The sequence below is a fragment of the Festucalex cinctus genome, chromosome 3, assembly GCF_051991245.1.
Source record: "Festucalex cinctus isolate MCC-2025b chromosome 3, RoL_Fcin_1.0, whole genome shotgun sequence".
NCBI classification, from domain to species: Eukaryota; Metazoa; Chordata; class Actinopteri; order Syngnathiformes; family Syngnathidae; genus Festucalex; species Festucalex cinctus.
In genome coordinates, this window is record NC_135413.1 from 10,175,090 (window position 1) to 10,182,306 (window position 7,217).

The window sequence follows — 7,217 nt, forward strand, 5'->3', positions numbered from 1 at the left end:
TGGACACGACACTGGTGTCTGAGGGAAAATGACTAACTGTGCTCACGTTTGTTGTCAGGGGTTTTGCTATTAATGGCTGTATATTGAGATATTTTGAGGGAACAATGAATTTACACTGTTATTTAAACTCTACACTGACTCCTTTTTATTATGCCCACGTATAATTTCTTCAGTGTCATCCCATGAAAAGATACAATCAAATATATGCAGAAATGTGAGGAGTGTACTCACTTTCCTAAGATACTGTATAAGTAATTAACAAGATCACGGCTGGCGTCACGGGGATGTGAACAAGAAGTATGAGGGTGCATGAATGGGAAGAAAAAGGCACGGCTGTGCAAAGTCTCAGCGTGTGTGTTTGTGAGTGGCTAATGGAACCGGAGAACAAGTCATCAATTCACAAGGGTGCTGAGGGGATGACACAGCGCTGACCTCACAAACCTCATCTCGCCTGGCGCCGCCGTACATGTGGACGTACGCTCGCTCTGCGCTATGCATGTCACAGCTCTGTGATTGAATGTGTAAGAAAGATGAATGCAATACAATTTGTGTGCACAATCCAAATGAATTGTCCTCACTGGAAAGAATGGAAATGAAGATCTGCTCTGCGATCATTTAGCTTTTCTTAAAGGGATAGTTCAGATTTATTTACATGAATCTCAATTACATCCTCACCTCCAGTGTGTGCGATCATCACTGACTTAACCCTGACAACGTTCTGTGACACGAGTTCTGGTCCGGTGTTGGACGAGAGGAAAATAGTCCAGCAAGTTGGCTGGGGTCACCTAAATAAAGCGTTTTTCTTTTAAAAATAATTTGTGTTCAAAAGAGTAATACATTTCCATACAAAACTCCCTTCGGAAAAAAAAAAAAGTCAGACGCCATTACCGCCGGACACTATTTTTCTGTTCGTTTGTATCACTGCGCGGCTCCCCACATGCAGCTGATAGACGCGCACTAATCTACAAGTTGTTTGTCTTTTCGAAGGCGGAAGGCGCGCGGATCAGCTGTCTGCAGCGTGTTGATCAGCTGTCTATTGGGTGCCATGCAGTGATACGAACGTACACAAAAGTAGTGCCCAGCGGTAATGGGGTCTGACATTTTTCAGAAAGGAGTTTAGTGTACAAATGTATCACTCTTTTGAACACAAATTGTTTTTAGAAGAAAAATGCTTTATTTCCGTGACACCAGCCAACTTGCTGCACTACTGTCCTCTTGTCCAACACCGGACCAGAACTTGTGTCACAGAACGCTGTCAGGGGTAAGTCAGTGCTGATCGCACACACCGGAGGTGAGGATGAAATTGAGATTCATGTCAAAAAATCTGAACTATCCCTTTAACTACAAGGGAATGCTTTAAAGTGGCATGTGGAAAATTTATTTTTAACTGTTTGTATACAAATTTGTGTTTCATGACATCTGCATTTTATGTGCCACATACAGTTTGGTGATGAAGTTCTGCTTTCATGAGTGACAATACAGGTTATTACTGTCCTTATGAGGACTTATAGCTATATACATATTCAGTTCACACTTACTGTTTTTGCCTCGAGACATCATGTCATGTCAATATGACAGGGCCACCCTCTCAAAACAGGCTAAACAGGTTATTATGATACCTGAGTCTGAAGTGTGTGTGTGTGTGTGTGTGTGTGTGGGGGGGGGGGGGGGGGGGGGGGGCATCATATCTACTTTAAAATTAATATGGCAATCGACACGTTAGCTGTGATGAGATGTAACACATGACACAAATGTACACTGGGTTGTCTATTATAAATACACTTTTGGAAAAGACTGGGAGAACAAGCAGTTGGTACGAGCGTATCTGGGCCATGGTATGCAAATGACGCTGTCTGCAGGCGTTTTTGCAGCTCTGAGTGAATGGGCATCCCAAATAAAAGATGGTAAGAAACAACACCACCCTCTTATCCTCCTTGGGCTAAGGCTCATTAGGACTTGAGCATTATCGCCAAATGAAGGCCCTCTTGGAATGAATCCTTGTTTATTCTTTTGGGGGACCTAAGCAGGCCTACAAAAAAATACATCAGTACAATAATTAGAGTGTAATGATTTAAATAATGTTATGGGCATTGTGCCATTTCTTCCCCCCTGGCCTCAGTAGACGTTGCTATCATGACGGGGCACACGGAAATGTCTAAAAAGGACCCATGCCAGAAATTAAACAGGAAGTTGGCCATTTTGCCTTGAATATTTTGATCCCACCGAATTGTACAACTGCTGTAGTTGACTTCAGAGCATCCATTGTATGCTTTTGGATCAGAACGAAATAACATCTGCGTTCTACCAGTGGCAATCTCACAACACCCGAGCAGTGAATGCATTTCTATAAGCTGCTTGTCTGAATCCAAGCTGGATCTTCTTCAGTTCCAGGCTGCATTCTTAGCCTCTCAGCAGTCACCGAATGGGTAGAAAGAAAAAAAAAAAAACTCCAAATGACAGACAAGGCTGATTTTCTTTTCTTTTTATTTTTTCTTAATCACTGGGTTGATCAAGGCCATGCAAACAACCTATCCACACACTCTTTTTCCATGTAGGAAACAAAAGCTGCTCAATGGCCTCCACATTAGTACCAACATTTAATTTTACACATTCTCTGCTTTCTGCTGCTTGTTATAAGATGTTAAGTTAAAAAATGAAAATGGGCTTTGTGAGAAAACAGCCAACAATACTTCTTACACATGCCAACATATGGTGGGAGTATTGCGGGTGTAAAACAGCAGCCGTCGTCTCAAAGTAGGTCGGCCGTGGGCGGGTGGGCGTTGTTTATGTACACTGCAATTATGCACAATTATTAACATTTACTCCTTTTCCTATGGTGGCATATGCTTGACCAAGCTGCTTATTATTGCAGCTTAATGATAGAAAAACAAGTCCTCATTTGGCACTTCATTCATGATAATATAATTATAGAGATGAATATGTCACAAATGAAGGAACAGGCATTTCTTATTATCCCACTGGAAGGCCACCACACAACTGTACTTGCGCTGCAAATTGACATTTAACTCCAATAATGCCCAAGATATTTAATTCCATGTACATTTTCAGTGTACATTCCAGTCCAGTTTGGAGAATGAATGAATGAAACCAGTCAATATCTCTCGAGGTGTCAAACGCCACTAGTTGTTGATTCAAAACAGGGGAGGCAGTTTGTTCAAGTTTATCAGCACCATTCCTTCTCGATCTGTAGGCCTAATCCCAATCCCAAACGTTGTTTTCCTCTTTATGCTACCATGACATGTATTGCAACTAGGCCACTTGAGAACAAAACATTGGAATTGTGTCACTTGAACCATGCAGTGTAATCCCCCCCAAAGACTTGCAGATAACCGCCATATCCTGTCTATAACGCAGAAAGAAAAAACAAGGGGCCCCCACGTGAAAGACCCCCATATACGCATGCACATGTGCACACATGAGAACTGTGGGAAAACCCGAAACGATAACAGAAACATCTGTCTTGACGTTGGGAGCTTGGAGGGGTGAGGGGCTGCCAGAAAAAAAAAAAACATCCAATTCCGGGTTGTGACATCCACATACTGTATACTGTACTGTATATACAGAAATAGCCAGCAGCAGACACACAGTCTTGTAGAGTCAAGGATCTGTTTGCCCTGTAAACTGTCTATCAGGTTCAGGTCATTCATAGATGAGGTCAAACAAAAAAGTAGGTAGATTCTGATATTTGGCAGAATACAATTTTGGTAACCAATTAATCAAATCCAATTAATATCTACTGCATAAAATAAAACAAAAACAATTAAAACAAATAAAAACTTCAGTCGTAATTCCTAACGGTCGTTTACAACAATTTTTACAAATTCTAGGCAGATCATTTGACTGTTTTACATTACTTTGCTCTTTAGTATTGGTTTAACTTTACGACGAAAAAAATCTGCAAAAATTGTCGGATTATCTGAGGTGGCAGTGTTTAATTGTCATTCATTATCTTTGTTATATATTCTGTTTGACGCTGTGTCTTCTTCAGCTACTCTGGTCTCCTCTCAAAGACATGCATAGCAGGTTAATTGGGTGCTCTGAATTATACCTAGGTGTGACTGTCAGTGTGGATGGTTGTCCGTCTGTGTGCCCTGCGATTGGTTAGCAACTAGTGGAGGGTGTCCCCTGCCTACTGCCTGAAGCCAGCTGGGATAGGCTCTGGCACCCCCGGCACCGTCACCATTGTGAGGTATAACCAGTTAAAGAAATGGATGGATGGATGGATGGATGGATGGATGGATGGATGGATGGATGGATGGATGGTTTTTACTGAAAACACTGTTATCAGTGCGTGTTACGACAGGATCCACCATTCAGAGTATATTATCTCACTACCGTTGTCACTTACGTTTAAGTTTACATTTCGCTGCAACTACTTTGCTCATTTTGGTCTAGATGTTGAAATTTGTCCGCACAAGTCCGCCCAGTGTTGAGTTTTGAGCAATTATCACCCTCAGGCATAAGGAAAGTAGTAAAGATAAATCATGAGGGAAACTGGGTAAATCGCATAGTGGTTCTGGGAGGAATTTGGACTATTTCATTTTTTTTTATACTGTAAATAGGTTGCTGAAACCAGAATTCTGGGTGCGTCTCAACACATGCAGCCTCAAATCTTGAGTCTACATCACAGCTGCATACAAAAAGAAGTACAGAAACACAGGAAACGGAAATTGCGGCAGGCAACGTTAGAGAGCTTGCTTCACTTGAAGAAGTATACACTTCCCGTTTTACCTGTAATACATTTTGGCCAGTGAAAGTTTTAATCACCCAGTTCTGTCTTCAACCGCGTATTTTGACCCACACTATTCATTTTCACACGCACGTGCACGCACACATCTGTTTCCTGTGTAGTGGGAGTCTGAGTGTGTATGGCAGGTCTTTGGTGGGGAGTGTCACCTCTTTCAGAGATGACCCCCCTTGTGTGACTCATCCTATTGTTCAACCCGGTTCTCCTATTAGTCACACGCTCCCAAATTATGAGAAAGTGCTCAAGGACACCTCACTTAACAACAATGTCCCGCCTCTGTGTGTTATTTTAGTCATTTCCAGTAATTCTTGGAAGTTTTTGGAGGCTACTTGAATGGAGGCAGAGGCCCAGGGTGTTTGCTTCCAGGAAATAAGCAGGGCAACATACACCATGAAAATCGGGGTTTCTATAGAGCGGATTTAACAGAAGGATGGTGGATAAGTAGAGCCACTGACCCTTCATCGCTAAGAAGATTACACTTTATCACAAAGAATACTCGGGATATTTCGTCTGCGACAAGCAGTCAGCTGCGTGCCCCTGTAATTAAAGCAGAAGAGTGATCAGGCTGATCTGCTATAATCAAAGAAGTGAATGACGGATGAACACCGCCACTATTGTGTTAAAGCGAAGGTGGGGAAAACTAGGCACACATGTCAAGGCAGCACCAACATTAAAAAAAATAAATAAATAAAATAAAAATACCAGACCATTTGTTTGCCGTTTTTAACAATAACGGGTTATAAGCCATCATGTAATTTGATTTACCCAGTTCAGCCATCAACATTAGACTCCATTTGAGATATTTCCTGTCATAGCATGTGTTTGATGCAAACCTATAGGCACCTAAAAAACACATTTAAAAAAAAAAAAAAAACGTGTTGAATCTGTCCTTTGAAATTAAAGGATTGTTTTATTTTAATACTTAATTTAATTTTAGTATGACTCTAATGACAGAAACAGGGTAGCAAATCAATGCTATTGTGACCATACATGCGACTTTTGTTAGTTGCTATGCTAACCGGTCAACAACAAACTTAGCTATACTGTACAATGAAGAAAAACATAAAATTAGAAAGTTGCTTTCTTATTATGTGGGTTGCGTTGGTTTGACTAACATGCTAGTCAACGACACGTTAGCTATGTATGTTAGCTGCTGTGCCAACTGGTTAACAACAAACTTAGCTACAAGTAAAATGCTGATATTAGCCAGTCGTTCTTGATAATATAAGTAACAGTGTTGTGTTGGTTTGAGTGACACACTCCATTGCCACTGTAAACGTTGGACTTTCCCATGGTGAGAGCAATTAGCTGGTGTCATTTTTGCTCAGTCATAACTCACTGTTTTTTCCATCTTCCTCTAGATCAATGGTGTCGAAACTCGGTCCTTGAGGGCCAGAGTCCTGCAGGTTTTGGATGTTTCCCAAATGAACAGGATCTTTATCAGGCTTATGCAGAGCTTGCTGATGAGCTTCAGATGTGTTGGAGAAGGGAAACATCCAAAACCTGCAGGACTCCGGCCCTGGAGGACTGAGTTTGAACACCACTGCTCTAGATGACTAAAAAGGGTTTTAGGGTTTGCTATGTGTGTTGAGAGTTTCAGAGTACTATTTTTGAAATACTTCTGTTATAATATGTATGTGTATATATATATATATATATATATATGTGTGTGTGTGTGTGTTGATAATTACAAAGCGACCCTTGTCAGGAATAAGCGGTTAAGAGACTGGATGGATGGATGGATGGATGGATGGATGGATGGATGGAATTACATGGCATATCAACAAAATTATACCAAAAATAGTTAGTTAAACTTATTTTATATTTTGTCATCAAAAGAGAACATGCTTTCATTCAATTTCAAAATGCATCTGTAGATGATTTAAGATACAACTATGTATGTTTGATTCGCACACCACCATTGACTGAAATTTAAAGTTGTTTACATCATGATAGATGCGGTGAACATGATAGCAAACTTTCATTAACGAAAAGCATGAGAGCTCATTGAAAACACATAACAGGCTTTTCACAACGGAAGTTTTCTCAGCCAGACATCCCAAGAGGCATCACTTATCGAGGAGCATCTTTTAGAATGTTGCTGTATAAACACATTGGAGCTCACCAGCTGGCTGATCGTCTTTTTGCTGTTGTCGATAAGTCTCACTGTCACAAAGCAACACATAGTGCTTTTTTTTTTTTTTAATGTTTCATCAATATAAACCGCCAAATATGTGTTGAAAAGTTGATATATCAGTGATGGCTTGTAGATTTGCTTTTCTAAGTGCTGGGACTCCCAGCACTTACAAGTGGGGAGTATGGTTTACGTGAGGCTACCGAAGAGTAAGGTGACCTAAGGTCTGAGTCTGACTACATCACAAGCTGGCAACAATGCCCATTTCACACAGAGCAACAGTCACAGAAAGGCATAACTCACTTCTCTCGTGTT